The 18212-nt window shown below is 39.8% G+C and overlaps 1 protein-coding gene and 1 long non-coding RNA gene across 4 annotated transcripts in view; one reads left to right on the plus strand and one right to left on the minus strand.

The window, feature by feature from the left end:
* Window positions 1-18212, minus strand: part of LOC116283705 (uncharacterized) — a 151675-nt gene that overhangs the window by 61160 nt on the left and 72303 nt on the right. Inside the window, exons 3-4 of one of the 2 annotated variants that reach the window (XR_012059803.1) lie at window positions 12661-12781; window positions 10484-10583 (exon numbers count right to left, since the gene is read on the minus strand). This is a non-coding gene — a long non-coding RNA (uncharacterized lncRNA). The remainder of the gene's footprint in view (window positions 1-10483; window positions 10584-12660; window positions 12782-18212) is intronic. The other variant, XR_012059802.1, reaches the window with a different exon arrangement.
* Window positions 1-18212, plus strand: part of MAP2K6 (mitogen-activated protein kinase kinase 6) — a 116594-nt gene that overhangs the window by 44406 nt on the left and 53976 nt on the right. The gene's annotated exons all lie outside the window — the stretch shown is intronic.

The raw sequence follows: 18212 nt of genomic DNA on the forward strand, positions 1-18212 counted from the left end.
AGAAGTTAGGAAGTAGGAACAACAGAGCGTGTGGGCAGCTTTTAGCGAACTGGAGTTACGACTGGAGGGGGACATGGAATGAACTGGAGCATTTTTCATGGCAGATACAAGAGCGTACTTGTTTATTGATAGGAATAAGCCTGGCAAGAACAGCATGATGGTGGTACTGGAGAGTATCGTCAGAGAAGGAATACCTGAAGCACTCGGATCCTTCCTCAGACGGAGTAGATGTAGCGAGAGCTCAGTGGAGGAGCTGGCCTTAGCTGGGAGGGGCACGCCTACTGTGTATGGAAGGGAAGAAGGAGCAGGTGGATGCTTTGTGACACTGTGATGGAAGACAAGTGAGGTCTCATCTCATGCCTCCCATTTCTTCAGTGACAAATGAAGCAAGCTCATCTTCTAAAACAGAACTGCGACCGTATCAATTCATTGCTTCAGACTTTTCCTGGTTCTGCCTGCTTACGTTGTTTTTACTTCCTGGCGCTTTGCCTAGGATTTTACACTGTGGCCTCACCTGTTCCGTGTAGCCACAGCCCACCTCTGCTTTTGGCCAGTGTTGCTCATTTCCTTTACTGGAATGCCCTGCCTCTCCTTCCTCCCTCCACCCCTCCTCCCCTACGCACCTCCAATGCACACTTTTCCCTCCAGGAACCGGCCTTGAGACACACCCTCCCTCAGGTGAGTTAGCTGCCCAAGGTCTCTCAGAGCTCCCTGTTCAGACTCCCGTTACTCCTAGTATGATTATTCTCTGTGTGTCTGTAATCCCTACTAAAATGGGAGTTTGCTGAGGGCAGAGGCCTGTCCCTTTCACCTCCGATCCCACAGCACCTAACCTAGCACAGAGGCCTGTGCATCATGAAAGTATTGGTTGCATTCAATAGTATCCTGGCAGGTACACTGATTGGACATATATCAAACAGTATCAAAGGAGGATAGAAATCTACATCCATTTAGTGTACCTGAAATGCTGCTCGGCACCTCAGTGACTTACAACTTCGTTTTGCCCACTCTTCACAGCTGGATCTCAGCAGGCTCAAGCATTCAAGTGTCAGCTTTGACTCTGTATCACCCTATGGACTGTAAAGTCCTTCAGACTAAAGATCATGGCTTAGTCACCTTTGTGTCGCCATTACCTGGCACAGTGCAAAGCCTGTAGAAAGCATAAAAATGTTTAAATCAATAATTCCGTATGATTTTAAAATTATTATCTGTTTCTCCATAAGCAGTAGTATCCAGCAAATCTTCCCTTCCAAAACAAAGCATGTCCTTCTGTTCTCTGATCAGCCTTTAGAGAAAAGTAGTCTGATGCAACCCTGGTTTTGATCTCTGTCCATTTCAAAGATCTAGGGTGGTTCTAAGTGGATTGATTCTGAGTATAAAGCTGAGTGACGTAGCATATTGTTCTTCAACCTTTTTTTTTTAAGAGCCAAACATATTTCACACATGCTACTAAGGCATGCTAGCTATGCAGTTGGTCACTTAACAATTACAAATAAATAGACAAAATCTTTACAACCTGTGTTTGTAGTGCTTTGAATGGAATATTTTGCAACTAAAAAAAAAAGTTTGCAAAACTGTGATTAATGTCTGCAGAAAATATTCACAATAAAATGCTAAAGGATAAGAGCGGTATTAAAATTGTATACACAGTATGGGCTTAATTTTATGAGAACGTTTTATATCTATGTTTGTATACACAGTTACAGATATGTCTACAAAAATATCTACAAAGTCATGAACCAAAATACTGACACTGGCTTTGTCTGGGTGCTTGGAATTTATTTGAGTAATTTTAATTTTCTTTATACCTTTCTTTGTTTTCTAACTTTTCTATTTGTGAACTCAGGAAATCTATGGTATTTGTTTTTAAAAATAATCTATTATTCTTTAAGCCTCAGTGGTAAGAGATCTTTGAAAATGTACTTTTATTCTATGTACTTTTAGTTTTCATTCTGGCCAGTGATAAAGAGAGCGGGAAACCACGAGTCCTAGATTTGAAATGTTTTTTCGGTCCGGAGGACTTAGAGAATGGGGGGGGGGGTTAATGTACATAAGTGATTATTGACCCAGGAGAGGATTTGGAAATGACTTAAAATGTAAAAATATGATCAGGGTTCAAGAGATTTTCAAGGGGGACTCAATCAGGTCTGTTTGATTCCTCAACTTCAGGCAGATGTTTCAGTGGTTTCTTGGGAGTGTCTCTGTCTACCCCGGTATGTGTGATCGCAGCAGGACTTTCTGAACGCAGCTGGACTCCCAAGACCGAAATAGTCCAGTGAGTCACTTGGATATATTCTGAATCAAAGATTTAAAAACCAAAGCATGCAAATGGCCCTCATGCCTCAGCTCAGAGTAAACGTCAGCTAATTTTGATTTCAAGGCTACCAAAATGGCTATTGCTCAAGGCAGCCAGAGTAGTGTTGGAGCGAAGAGAGCTGGCTCCTTAGGGGCAAGGACTGCATGTTATAGTGTGTTACGGTATGTTGTGGTATACTGTTTTAATTACTTTTTCATATTCTCCATGATATTTAAGACAATGTAAGGTACATGCAAAGTGCTGGATGAGTAACAGAGAACAAAGCAGAGGAGAGAATTATAAAGTACTGACCAAGCAGGGTGCCATTCATCTCCTTGGCTGAGACTGCCCCTCTTCACACCTCTTGCCATGATTTAATCACGAACAGTATCTTCCTTCCCTCTCAAAAGCGTCCCACTTGGGATGATCATTTTGTAGGGTCACCCTGTGACCGGGGTGGCTAAGTAAAATCCAGATTCCATGATTTCATCCCGGTCGGCACAGCAGTTGTCTGCCTGGCAAAAATTTTAGAGCCACACCCAAGGGCACATGCTTTTAAAATCCCCATCCCCCTCCCTACCCCACAATCGCTGCAGTAGATGCCTTTGTATTCAGTCTTTTCAGATAGATAAATAGAACTTTTGAAGGAACCCTAGAAGATCAAAGCTCTGGACAAGCTGATATCTTTCTATTACCACAGCTGTCCCAGATGGCGGTAATACTTCTAGGACTCTGAGTGCTGCATTTGGGGCCAATGGGATAAAATCCTGAAAACATACTGAAACTGACAAGCTGCCTTGACATTTGTTCTTTGGCTTTTAAGCCATAGATTTTCTTCTCTTTCATGACAGTTTGCACTTCTGTTTCCTTCATTCTTCTGTAGACTCCCTCTAGGCCCCCTTTTCCTTTAGAAGAATGAGAGTTTAACAGCAGCTTGGCTATTTTGCCAAGGATTTAGTGCCCCTTAATTGCCCTAGAAGCCAGAAAAGTCAGGCTCTAGGTACAAGCTCAAGGAGGACTCAAATTGAGAGAAATATTTATATTTTGACAAAGGCCGTGCAGTATTCTGATTCCTGCCCTAGGAGCCAGAGGTGTAATCAGTGAAATTGGGAAAGCAGTTGTGTATTCTGAATTAGGGTTTTAGTTCCTGGAAACTTCTTGTACTCCGTAAATTTAAGATTGAAGATTGTGCTAGTTTGAAATGAAAATGGTTCTAAAATTTTCTTGGATCCATGAGCCCTCTGAGAAATGATGATTACTGAGGATCCTCTCCCTGGAAAATTATGCATGTGATGCACAAAGAAAAATTTTCGTATAATTTCAGAGGATTTATGTTGCACAATCCACTCTATGGATTGTACGTTAATGTAGCAGATACATCTGGTTGCTGCTCTGATATCCGTGCTATGTAGCTGTCCTTCCTTCTTCCTACTAGAAGCCCTATTCTCTTGGGTACGTCACCTTCCCCATCCGACTTGAGGGGAGGCCCTGACCCCAGTGCCTGGGGTGGAGGTGGTGAGGAGGATGATTGGGCTAAGCCAGTCGTCATGGTCCCAGTGTCTTTTGCCAGAGATTGGTTCTGGCGCAGATATGTGCTACTTTGCTGGCAAATAAGACAGTAGTGTCATTCTACTGGGGAGCTTGGGGGCGAAATTTCATCACTCTTAAAATGAGAAACATACATAGCATGCAGAAAGCCATCCTGACACTCTTTCAGATGTACTGTAGGACTGAGCAAGTGAGAGAAAGCAAAAAGAACTGTCTAGGGATGGACTGCAGTTGGCCATGTTGGTGTCAATTCGTGATCTCTAAACTATGAACATGCATGTGTCTATGTACGTTCACGTGCAGATGAACACATCTGTGTATTTCTAATGTAGGGGTGTATGCATATTTGTATGTATCTGTATGTATAGGTACACGCACATTCATGTATTTCCTAGCTCTGACTGACTGATGAAAGGGCCGAGAAGAAATCAAACCAAATAACAATGTGCATACCTAGTCCCCAGATCCCGACACCACTGCCCACTGAACGGAAACAAGAAGTCTCCCTGTAGAAATTTCAGGGGTGGGGCCTGAATCAAGGTGTTACTGGAAAAGCAGGTTGTTTTTCTCGTGCTGGTGCTTTAACTGAGCCTTTAACAGGCCATCCCACCATTCAGTTACGTGGCTGATTTTGAACAATGAGGTTTGTGATCAAACTGGTAGATTCCTCGGTCATGCACTCATTGTTGCACCTCCTTTGACATAAATCAGCGCCTTGGTTTGCAGCAGCGTTGTGCTGGCATTCTTATGTCCTTGGATCATGTGCTCGCAGGGGTATTATGTGCAGGGAAGGCAAACTCTTATTTGGCGCAGTTAAGCATGAATTCCAGTACGCAGAGTGCTATCTCCTCCTTCCCTCCAGGGTGGAAGTGGTCTGTTAATAATTAATCTTCCACCAGGGCGCTGGCTGGTATCCTTGAAGAGGCTATAGGGATTGACATCTGTCTCTGCTATTGATGGGTTGGGCATTCAGCTGTGGCGATGGGTAGGTCAAGGGTAAGAGGGTGCCTGTATTCTGGACCCATGCATAGCCTCCTTCCCTGCCACCTGAGCCATTCCATTGGTGGGTTCCTTGTGCCAGCACTAGGGTGACTGAGAAGAGGAGGCTGGCTGACACGCGCAGGTGAGTCATGCATTCTTCCAGGAACACCTCAAGCACCACTGGGTCTGCTGACTCACGCGGCCCGAGGGGCAGGGCGGATCGCACCGCCGCCTGCCCTGCTGCTGAGCTCTCCCGTGCTTTGGCCCACATGTCTGCTACCTACTGACTCTGAACTCAGAGCCTGAAATAGAGGCTTGTGTGTCAGTGTGATCTCAATAAGGGGATGAAACTAGGAGGAAGGAGGGAAAGCCCCTGCAGTGGTCACGGCGAGGAACAAGCGGTGTTTATACCGTCGGATGTTTTTGGAACCTCTGAAATGTGTCACAACCGTGTGCCCAGGGGACTACGGGAGGCTTTCATTAGCTCCTGTCCACTGTTGTTCACTGGCTGCAGTGGCCCCACACACGTTAGCTCCCGGGTTCTGCATGTCAGCTGGCCCGGGTTTCCTCAGCGGCCAGAGAACTCTCAGAGCAGGAATCCAGGGATAGAAGAGGGCAACTGGTGCAGCCAAAGATGAGGCTGTCCAGTTCCATCTGTTTGGAAGCTGGTCAAAACCTGTGCTGAATGGGAAAGGCACATAGAGGAAGGAAGTAGGAGGAGGGTGAAGAGAAATTGGGAGTGGTGGGTAGGAGTTGTCCCATGCACACACTCCACTCCGAATGGTCATGGGAGGAAAATTCAGGATTTGAGCAAAGCGTACCTTGCTCCACTCTTACCTAGCTGTGTGATACCTTGGATTATTTACCTGACCATTCCAAAGTTCAGTCGTGTGGCGTCAGCCAGCCTGCTTCCTAGCTGCCATGGAGATGCGTTCTCTTAAGCGCTGAGGATAAAGACTCTGGGAGGGGTTTTGAGCTGAGCTACATGTTAAATGTATGTGTCTCCATTTTTCTTCCTAGGTCAGATCAAGCTGTGTTTCAGCTTGTGCTTGCAGACGTGTTCAGCTCACTGAAAAATGATGTGGTCACGTACCTACACAGAAGGAAGTGTGGTGCGGCCAGACTATCTAGAGCAGGTTGCATTCTGCAAGGAAAGAGACTACTGCAATAGCCATGGCTATTCATTCTACTTAAAAAAAAAATCTTAACCCTAGTTAATGGCCTACTTATTCAAAGCAGTATTAAATATAACAGAATTTCAGTACCACCATTGAATCTGAACAATTTCTTGGAGCCTTATGTAACAGAGTTTGACTTATCGTGAGAATATTTGGGCAGCTAGGCCCAGGAAATGTGCTTTTACTTTGTATAAAATATCTCTGGCTGCACAATTATTTGGCGTTTTTTTCTTCCCCAACACGTAAAGATTTGGAGTTAACCTGACAGTCCCAAGTTGAAAGTTTTCTTATTTGTCTGTAACATTTAAGGAAAAAAGCCATTTAAAAAATCACTCTACCATTGATGAGACTTATATTCTTGAGAGCTAAGCGTTCTAAAGAACTCAGTATCATTTCCTAGAATTTTGCTTCTCTCCCCTCGGCCCCTGTGCGTTCTTTCACTTTCACTCCATAGCACGTGAGACACCATGGCCGCTCCTCTTGTTGCTTGTGACCACCTCTGGGCCCCTCCTCTTTGTCATAGGATGTTCTGATTTTCCCACCAGCCCCAACCTGTTTGCAGCCTGGCACACAGGGAGAACAGGACTCTGCAGTCTTACCCCTGGGACAGTACTAGTTTCAGCTTTTCAGAGACCAAAGCTCTGGCTGAACAGCTTTTGGATGTTGAGGCAATTGGGAGAAGTACTAATGCATTTAACTTCAAGAGATCGTAGTCTTTGGCATGGAAGGAGGAAGCTATCTTGGCATCTGTCACTGTAGCCACTGGGAATTTTGGAAAAGTTCCATTTCATTCTTGCTTTTTTTTGGATCCTGAAATAAGAGGCTGTAGTACAGGTCAGGAATATAGAGACTGGTAGGAGAGACAAGGAATGGGAGCAACTCAAGTAGCCTCCTGAAGAAAGCTTATACCTCCAGAGCAGGTAATCAAACAAAAACCATGTTTGAAAAACAAAATCATCTGAAAACAATCTGAGTTTGGAAGTAATAGGAAAAAAAGAATTAAAAAAAATGTTTCTTCCTGATTTAAAATGAAAAACAACTTAGTGTTAGGATGGAAAAATTGTACCTCTGGGTTGGCCTCTGGATTCAGACCTGGATGGGAATACCTTCCTCTGTGTATGAGTGTCCACATTTCCTAATGACCCACCGTAATGATCATATTTTAACTTAATTACCTTGTTAAAGACTATATCCAAATACAGACTGAGTTATTGGGGGTTAGGACTTCACCATCTGAATTTTGTGGGGGTGTCATTCAGCCCATTGTACCCTGCTTTCAGTTGTTTTGGATATAAACCCAGAAGTAGAATCGCTAGATAATGTTTCTAATTTCTTGATGGAATAGTTTATTTTTGTAGAGGGGCTGTGAGATTCAAATGCATGTAAAAGACTTAGCAGAGGGTTGGCCTCAGAAAATGCTGACTCTATTAGTTGTGTAGGCTGTAAACTAGTCTGATCTCTGAATTTTCAGGCAAAGAACCCGAGTCCAGAAAAGTTAGCAACTTATGTCTTCAAGTTCCTAGTCAGCAGTAAACTCAGAAAAAGAACCTAGATTCTGATAATGTCAAGACTCGTGATACCACCACGCACTACTTTTTTCCCCAATCCTTTATAGACTGTTCTGTTACTTGCTATTAACTATTTGCGGGTTTTTATGATGTTTGATTTTATTCTTCATTTTTTAAACTTAGTTTTCTGCATAGGTAACATATTTACACGATTCAAACTGAAAAAGGATGCAAAGGTTTACAATTGAATGTCTTTTTCCTACTTTAGCCCTCCAATGTCCTGCCCTCCCATAGGCAACCAGTGTTACTATTTTCTAATGTATTCTTCCAAAGACTTTAGGCACATACAAGCAAATCTTTTAATGAAATTTTAAAATACAAAGTAGCATATCTTTTTTTTGCATCTTTTTTTTTTCATTTAATGTATTTTGGAGATATTTCCATATCCATATATAAAAAAGTCCACATTCTTTTTTTCAACTACACAGAATTTTACTGTTCGAATGTCCTGTGCTTCATTTAGTCCATCCCCTGTTGTTGGGGATGTTACAGACAATGCTGCATTGAATAAAGTTGTATATGCATCATTTTTCATAAGAGAGAGATATAGCTGTAGGATATAGTCCTAGTAGTGGAATTGCTAGGACAAAGGGAATGTGCATTTGTAAGACAGATTTTTATTAAACCACTAATAGTAGGGCTTATACCAATTTACATTTTTCACCATCATTTTAGAGAATTTTAAATAACAAGGAAAAATTACTATACTATTCCAGGCCCTACTTTATTTATCCATTGATGGATGTCTAAATGAGAGGTTGACAGGAGTGAAAGCAAAAATCACAGCGCATTCCCCTCAGCTCAGGAACAAGACAAGGACATTTGGTTTTGTAGCTTCTGTTCACCAGTGTACTGCCGGGGCAATTAGGGAGCAAAATGAAACAAAAGCCATCCACATTGGAAAGGAAGAAATAAAAATATCTCTGTTATATATATAAAACCCTATGCAATCCACTTAAAAACTACTAGAGCTAATAATAATAAGCAAGGTCAGCAAGGTTGCAGGCTACACATTCAATATACAAAAATCAACTGTATTTTTATATGCTAGCAATGAAAAATTGGAAAATGAAATCAAGAAAAATGATTCATTCATAACAGTATTAAAAATAATAAAATGATTGGGAATAAATTTAACAAAATAAGTGCAAGTCTTATATTCTGAAAGTTACATTGTCAAGAGAAATTAAGGAAGGCCTAAATAAGTAGAAAGATAAACCATGTTCATGGACCAGAACATGAAGTATTGTCAACATGGCAATACTCTCAAATTAATCTACAGATTTAATGCAATCCCGTCAGAATGTCTGCTGGCTTCTTTGCAGAAACTGACAAACTGGTCCTAAAATTCACGTGGCACTCAAGGAATTCAGACTAGCCAAACAACCTTAAAAAAGAAGAACAAACTTTGAGGAATCACACTTCCTGATTTCAAAACTTACTGCAAATCTACAATAATCAGGACAGTGTGATACTGGTATGAAGATAAACATGGGTCAATGGAATAAAATTGAGAGCCCAGAAATAAACTCTTCTTACAATCAGTTGATTTTCACATTGCAATTCAACAGAGAAACAGTAGTCTTTCCAATAAATAGTGCTTGGACAACTGGATATCCACATGCAATTGAATGAATTTAAACCCCCACCTTACACCACATACTAAAATTACTTCAAAATGAATCAAAGACCTAAATGTAAGAACTAAAACTATAAAAACCTTAGAATAAAACATAGGCATAAATCTTCATGACCTTGGATTAGGCAATAGTTTCTTAGATATGACAACAAACATACAAGCAACCAATGAAACAGAGATAAAATGGACTGAATCAAAATTGAAAACTTTTGTATGACAAAAGACACCTTCAAAAAAGTAAAAAGACAGTATATAAAACGGGAAGAAAACAGTTGTAAATCACATGCCTGATAAGGTACTTGTTCTAGAATATATAAAGAATTTCTACAACTTAATAATAAAAAGATAAATAACCCAATTAAAAATAAGTAAAGGATTTGAACGGACATTTCCCCAAGAAGATATACAAATGGCCAATAAACACATGAAATTATGTTCAACGTCATTATCAGAGAAATGCAAATCCAAACTACAGTGAGATACTACTTCATATCCACTAGGATGACTACTCTAAAGAAAACAGAAAATAAGTATTGACAAGAATGTAGAGAAATTGGAACCTTCATACATTGCTGATGAAAATGTAAAATGTTTTAAGCTGCTTTGGCAGTTTGAAAGTTTGGCACTTTCAAAAAAAAAAAAAGGTTAGAGTAATTTCACTCCTGGGTATATACCCAAGAGAGTGGAAAACTTATGTCTACACAAAAACTTGTACATGAATGTTCATAGCAGCATTATTCATAATAATCAAGAAGTGGAAACAATTTAAATGTCTGTCAACTGGATGCATGGATAAAGAAAATGTGGTGTATCTATACAATAAAAAAATTATTTGGCAATAGAAAGGAAGAAGTACTGATGTATGCTACTACCTGGATGAATCCTGAAAGCATTATTCCATTAACAACATTTCATTTAGATGAAGTATCAAGAATAGGTAAATCTATACAGACAGAATGCAGACTACTGGCTTGCCTAGGACCAGAGGGAGGATAATACTGGAGGAAAACGGAGAGTTGCTTCTCATGATGAAAATGTTGTAAAATTGATTGCAGTGATGGTTGTACAGCTCTGAATATTCTAAAAACCACTGAATTGTATATAATGTGAATTATCTGTCAGTAAAACTCTTAATAAAAATCAGAGGGCAAAAGGAATGCCATGGATCTGTTACAGACTTTGGGGTCTGCAACTCTGGAGATTTAAGAATTCCAACTCTTTAGTAGTAAACTTTCTAAAAGTTCTTGCAGAGTAAAATGCATCATGTACTCACATATGACCTTTGAGACTCATGGATAGTTCTTGAGCTGGGAAGCACTTTTGATTCTTTTTTTCCAGGTTTTATGATGAGCAGTTTTGGAACGGAGGAGGTTCTAAGAAGAAATAAGGAAGTTTTAGAGCACATGAACTTTCCAGCCTTACATAGTTGAGTTGCTTGTTGCAATTTTCTCTTACGTCTCTCATAGAACTTCAGCTGCTTCCTCAGGAGCTCATGTATCCAAGAGTCCCTGGTAAAATTTCAGTGGAAACTACAGGAATTCCTTTGCTGACCTATTCTGGCTGTTTCTCATGTTCCTTGGCCTCGTGTTTCTTGGGACCCCATGGGAAATCTTGGCAGAACACCCTGTTATATGTCAATATGAAGTGCCTCTCTCAACTTCCCTTCACATTTAATTTTCTCTTTGTTGTTGCTCTTAATGTCCTTCTTTCTTCTTGTCTTAAAGAGAGACCCTCCACTCCTTTCTCTTAGTCTAACCTCTCTCCATTGTGCTGCTGATGTCACCACGTCCACGGGGATCTTGCCCTGTCATTGCTGTGCGTTTCTCTGGTCTCTGTCTCTTTCCCCACTGGCTTCTTTTTTTGGCTGGACTATTGCTCAAATTTCCCATCATTTGTTAGAAAGTGGTAACAAATGCACAAAAACCCAAACACTGAGAATTTCCTTAGATACTGATTTCTTCTTTAGTATACTATAATCATTTTCCTCCACAGTAACCCCCTTTTTTTTTCTTTTGGAAAGTTTGTGTCTTTCCATTTTCATTGATCTGTACTTTTAATGAAGAGACCCAGATTTCAAAGTTAAGAGCCTTGTGCTCAAATTAAGTCTAGAACATTTCATACCTAGAAAAATTCTGGATGGGAAAGTGAAATGAGATTGCAACAAGGAGGAGAACAAATTCTCTTCATGGTTTTCCCAGGCATCGTGCTAGAAGCCCAACAACTCAGGTGAACTCATGTTATGGTTATATAGCCAGATGCAGTGAGAGTGGTATTTGGTATAAGCCCTAGTTTGTTTGCATATTAATTTTTTTTTTTTTAGGCATCAGAGAATACAGCAGTTTCCTGGAGAGAAAATACTATCCTTAGAAAGAGATAGGCGTTCTTCCCACACAAAAATTGCCCCAAGATAGTTGTGGAGATGTATTTGGTTTTGTGCATTTATTTCATTTTCAATGCTAAGCTTTCTGGCATATAGCTAGATTTAAGAGTCTCAGTGACCTTGAGTGTTTAGCCTAGTAAGACAGGTGAATCCTCCAGTAGGGAGTAAGAAGCACCTGTTGAGATTACCACCAGGATGAGGTAATCAGGGAATCATTAGTGGACTAAGAGTCCCCTTCCTTGATATTGATGGGGCAGGCATCACCACACACAGCACAAGTATCACTAAGACACAGCATTTTGCAAACACTCACAACTTTCAGTCTCTTGACTGATACCCTCCTGCTAATGTAATTTGCAGCAATAGCAAAAAGACTTATTAATTTCAATAGAAACCCCCTTATGGAACAGGTATTAGTTGATAAACACACACCACTGAGCTCCTTCAAAAGGAGAAGACTTTCTGATGCTGTCCATAAAGCTGGTGTAGTACTTCTGTTAAATACCATTTAGTGAGAAATTTAACTAGTTTATAGATGGAATGTTTTCCATTTTAGCATCAGAGGAACTAAAGTCCAGAGAGGTTAAAATATCTTGGGCAAAGTTCATGGTACCATAGCTTTCCCGTTGAGTCTGGGTCTCCTGACAGCCCTAGGTCATGCCACAATAGTTCCTGGTAAACATCTTTATAACCTGCATTTCTCATCTAGAGAAAGCTTGTATGGGGGATTTCATCCAGGACTTTGTTCTTTGGAGCCCACGTGTTACATACAGTCCTGCCACAGTTCAGCAATAATCCTTCTACAAGCCAGTTGAATAGACCTGTGATGACAAGTAATTGTGATTAAAGGACTGAATGCAATTGTATTATATGGGAAAGCTGACTGATCAGATCTGCACGAGCTGCCTTTGAAACGGAGGAAGTTTTACTTACCCATGCAGCTGTGGTGGTCATTAAATTAAGAATTTATGAGAAATACTGAGCACTGTGCCTTGCATGCAATACATTCTCAATAAATATTAGTTGCTTTTCTTATTCTCACAAGTAGCTACTTGTTAATGAGAAAGTACCTGCCCAAAATAGCAGTGCAGCTGACCCGGCAACTTTCAGGACTCATTTACCCAGCTCGTATTGGGTTTGCTCCTTCTGCAAATAGGTGTAGTACTCCTGTATCGTTTCGCTCCATCGACACTACCAAAGTAGATATACATATATATTTTAGTGGAGGTACTGGGGATTGATCTCAGGACCTCGTGCATGCTAAGCATGCACTCTACCACTGAGCTATACCCATCCCAAGGTAGATATTGGTGTTCTCATTTAAAGAATGAGGCTTAGATTAATAACTTTTTAAGCTTTTATAGCTAGTGAGTATTATGCCATGGTCCCTTCCCATGAGGCCTCTTTTTTTTTTTTTACAGTGCTGTGTTGAGTTATTTTCCAACTGAACCATCTAATTATATATAGATATAAGTGAGTGGAAACTTCCCTCAGCTCTTCACCCTGTTTCCCAATAATAAAGACTTGTGAGAACTGCCATCCATAATATGCAACTGAAATCAATCCAATACAAACCTGAGACTTAAAGAACATCTTATAAAACTGATATATCCAGGGATCATGATAAATCATCTCCTCAACTTTTTGGTTACCCATTAAAGCTACTTTGGGGAAGCTGTTACAGGTAATTGTGTATAAGACACCATGGAGCATATTTAAATTTATGCCTTTCACATTTCTGATGACACAGGTAGGTGAGACATTCTGCAGGTGCAACAGGGAATTTATGTACAGTCGACCCTTGAACAACCCAGGGATTGGGGCACCTGCACACCCCTCACCCCCAACCCTCACAGTCAGAAATCTGAATACTGCTCTCTCTGCCTCAAAAACAAAGGAACAGATAAATGACACACCCAAGAGTAGGAAGCTGAACAGTTAGGGTGGAGTCAGGGCTCAAACCCTAGTTCTTTTGATCCCATATATGTGATCTCTAACTGAACACAAACTTTCCCCCATACTTAAAGAATGGTAAAATGAAAATACAGATAGTATATTTATTGAAAAAAACCCCACATATAAGTGGATCTGTGCAGTTTAAACCCACGTTGTTCAAGAGTCAGCTGTAGTTTTTTTTTTTTTTTTTTTTTTTTTTTGGTGATTAGTCTTAGGAACTGATTTACATGTTTCAAGGTGACTGCTTAGAACAATCTCTAGGCATACTACCTAAGACTAGAGAATTCTGCTTCTTTGACACTCCTGAGTTATGTCACTGCCTGAAGCAGTATGTGTTAATTACAGTGAGACGAGGGCCTAAGTCCTTCTACAGGAGTGTGGAATTTTCCCGGAAGGGTTCCCTGAGGATCTGAAATAATAATGAAATACAAGTAGACTTGCATAAAGGAAACCTCTTTAAAAACAAGTTTTTTGCTTTCTCGTTTCAGAAAATCTCACATTTAAATTTTGTGGTTTTCTTGAAGCTATTTCTTACTTAGTCTTTGTTTTTTAATCGACGGTCCTGAACCTCTAATCAGAAGTGTCACCAGTGGGAGAGGCACTAAATCAGGAAAGTATGTAGCAGAACAAAATGCAGAGGCCACTATGGTTTTCTTTATTTTGCCAGGCTGTGGTTTGTAAAACATGACTCTCAAAAATGTCCGGCGTCCCCGGAGAGAAAGGTGAGAGATATTGTAGAAACAACCATGGTGCAGAGGATTATCCTGAGTTTTTTTTCAGGCTGGAGGACTGGTATGTCCAGGTGAGGAATCTTGCCATATTTTCTTATATTGCTTTGGCCCTGGTTTCTTTACTTTCTTGTTTCTTGTTGGCAGGAGATGTGAAGAATTTCGGAATGTGCCACTGGGCTGGGGCAAGGGTACAATTCTCCCTTATGATTTTTCCTCTGAGATGGCATCCAATTAAAACGAGCCAAGAAGAGACCAGCATCATCTTTGTTCCAGAGTAGGGCATCTACCCAGGACCCGTCTTCTAATACCTGTTCCTTCTTGTTTGCACTGAACTTCTTAACTTTGTTTTGCCCCCTTGTATGGTCAAGTTAAGACTATCTTGAGTCCATGGGTTAGTATACTCTATGCTAAGTTTCTACCACCACTGGCAATGCAGGATCAGAGGATGCTCAGGAAGACCGGTGGCAGCAGCAGTTGAGAAGGAAATAAAGAGAGTGAATATGAGGTGGTGAAAGAAGGAAAACAGAAAGGGAAACATAAGAAATACATGTGCTAGAGAGCATGGCTCTTGGGTGTGATAGGAAGAATACTGGATAACTTCAATAAATGTTCAAAGGGAATTTGGTAAAATCCAGTGTCTATTTCTAATACACACAGACCTTCGCTTTAGTGGGCTTTGCAGATACTGCGTTTTTTTTTTAAACAAATTGAAGGTTTGTGGCAAGCCTTCGTTGAGCAAATCCATTGGTGCCATTTTTCTGACAGCATTTGCTTACTGATGATTCGCACTTTTTAGCAATGAAGTATTTTTTAATTAAAGCATGTGCATTGTTTTTTTCTTTAGACACAAATCTATTACACGCTTACTAAACTACACTAAAGTGTAAACATAACTTTAATATACACTGGGAAACCAAAAAATCTGTTTGACTTGCTTTATTGCGATATTCACTTTATTGCTGTGGTCTGGAACTGAACCCACAATATCTTCAAGATATTGGTACCAGTTTCTTATAGCTGCTGTAACAGGTAAACCACAAAGTTGGTGGTTTAAAATAGCATAAATTAATTCTTTCACCTTTCTGGAGTCCAGAAGTCCAAAATCAAGGGGTCAGCAGGTCAGGCTCCCTTCAGAGGCCCTGGGAGAGAGAATCCATTCTTTGCCTCTTCCAGCTTCTGGGAGCTACCGGCATTCCTTGGCATTCTGTTGACTGTGGCTAAATCACTCCAGCCTCAGTCCTCTTCTTCACATCACCTGGTCTTCTGTGTGTCTAATCTCCTCTCTGTTATAAAGACACTTGTGAAGGCATTTAGGGCCCAACGGATAATCCACGATAATCTCCTCAGCTTAAAATCCTTAATTTAACCACATCTGCAAAAATTTGACCATGCTAACATTCACAAGTTCTAAGGATTAGGATATGGGCATATCTTTGAGAGCCATTATCAGCCTATTTCACTCAGTAAATAGGAAAAGCTGTATACATCTTCTGTCAAAGTGAATCTAAAAGCAGCATCATTTCCAAATCTGCGTTGAATAAAAGTGGCAAGAGTGGGCATCCTTGTCTTGTTCCCGATCTTAGAGGAAATGCTTTCAGCTTTTCCCCATTAAGTATGATGTCAGCTGTGGGTTTGTCATATATAGCCTTTATTATGTTGCAGTATGTTCCATCTATGCTCACTTTCTGGAGAGTTTTTATCATAAATGGATACTGAATTCTATCAAAAGCTTTTTCTGCATTTATTGAGATGATCATAAGGTTTTTATTCTTCAATTTGTTAATGTGTTGTATCACATCGATTGATTTACAGACACTGAAAAATCCTTGCGTCCTTGGGATAAATCCCACTTGATCATGGTGTACAATCTTTTTAATGCATTGTTGGAGATGATTTGCTAGTATTTTGTTGAGGGTTTTTGCATCTATATTAATGAGTGATACTGGCCTATAATTTTCTTTTTTAGTGGTATCTTTGGTTTTGGTATCAGAGTTATGATGGCCTCACAGAATGTCTTTGGAAGTGTTCCTTCCTCTGCAAGTTTTCGGAATAGTTTCAGAAGGATAGGTGTTAACTCTTCTCTAAATGTTTGGTAGAATTCACCTGTGAAGCTGTCTGGTCCTGGACTTTTGTTGGTTGGGAGTTTTTAAATTACTGATTCGATTTCTGTACTGATAGTTGGTCTGTTCATATTGCCTGTTCTTCCTGGTTCAGTCTTGGCAAATTATACCTTTCTAAGAAATTGTCCATTTCTTCTACGTTGTCCTTTTTGTTGGCATATAGTTGCTCATAGTAGCCTCTTACAATCCCTTGTATTTCTGTGGTGTCGGTTGTAACGTCCCCTTTTTCATTTCTGATTTTATTAATTTAGGCCCTCTCCCATTTTTTCTTGATGAGTCTGACTAAAGGTTTATCAATTTTGTTTATCTTTTCAAAGAGGCAGTTTTTATTTTCATTGATCTTTTCTGTTATTATCTGAGTCTCTATTTCATTTATTTCTGCTCTAATCTTTATGATTTCTTTTATTAACTTTGGATTTTGTTTGTTGTTCTTTCTCTAGCTGCTTTAGGTGTAAGGTTAGGTTTTTTATTTGAGATTTTTCTTGGCTTGTATCACTATAAACTTCCCTTTTAGAACTTCTTTTGCTGCATCCCAGAGGTTTTGGATTGTTGTGTTTTCGTTTTCATTTGTCTCAAAGTATTTTTTGATTTCCTCAGTGATCCATTGGTTGTTCAGTAGCATATTGTTTAGCATCTACATGTTTGCAATTTTTGCAGTTTTATTTTTCTTGTAGTTGACTTCTAAACTTATAGCGTTGTGGTCGGAAAAGATGCTCGGTATGATTTCTATTTTTTGATTTCCTCAGTGATCCATTGGCTGTTTAGTAGCATATTGTTTAGCTTCTACATGTTTGCAATTTTTGCAGTTTTATTTTTCTTGTAGTTGACTTCTAAACTTATAGCGTTGTGGTCGGAAAAGATGCTCGGTATGATTTCTATTTTTTGATTTCCTCAGTGATCCATTGGCTGTTTAGTAGCATATTGTTTAGCTTCTACATGTTTGCAATTTTTGCAGTTTTATTTTTCTTGTAGTTGACTTCTAAACTTATAGCGTTGTGGTCGGAAAAGATGCTTGGTATGATTTCTGTTTTCTTAAATTTACTGAGGCTAGCTTTGTGGGCTAGCATGTGGTTGATTCTGGAGAATGTTCCACGTGCACTTGAGAAGAACGTGTATTATGTTGTTTTTGGATGGAATGCTCTGTAGATATCAATTAAGTTCATCTGGTTTAATGTGTTATTTATGGCCCATATTTCCTTATTGACTTTCTGTCCAGATGATCTGTCCATTGATGTAAGTGGGGTGTTAAGGTTCCTCGAGAAAAATATAATTCAAAAAGAGAATGTGCACCCCAGTGTTCACTGCAGCACTATTTACAATAGCCAAGACATGGAAACAACCCAAATGTCCATCAACAGATGACTGGATAAAGAAGATGTGGTGTACACACACACACACACACACACACACACACACAGGAATACTACTCAGCCATAAAAAGGAATAAAATAATGTATTTGCAGCAATATGGATGGATCTGAAGATCATCATTGTAAATGAAGTAAGCCAGAAAGAAAATGAAAAATGCCATATGATATTGCTTATATGTGGAATTAAAAAAAAAGAACACAAATGAACTTATTTACAAAACAGAAATAGACTCATAGATATAGAGAACAAACTTATGGTTACCAGGGGATAAAGGGGATGGAAAGGGATAAATTGGGAATTTGAAAATTGCACCTCTTGGGGAGTGATGGAAATGTTAGCTAACATGATTGTGGCAGTGGTTTCACTGGTGTATACATCTATTGAAATTCATCAAATTTTACATTTGAAATACGTGTCGTTTTTACTATACAGGAACCTTACCAC

The sequence above is a fragment of the Vicugna pacos genome, chromosome 16 (assembly GCF_048564905.1).
Source record: "Vicugna pacos chromosome 16, VicPac4, whole genome shotgun sequence".
Taxonomy (NCBI): Eukaryota; Metazoa; Chordata; class Mammalia; order Artiodactyla; family Camelidae; genus Vicugna; species Vicugna pacos.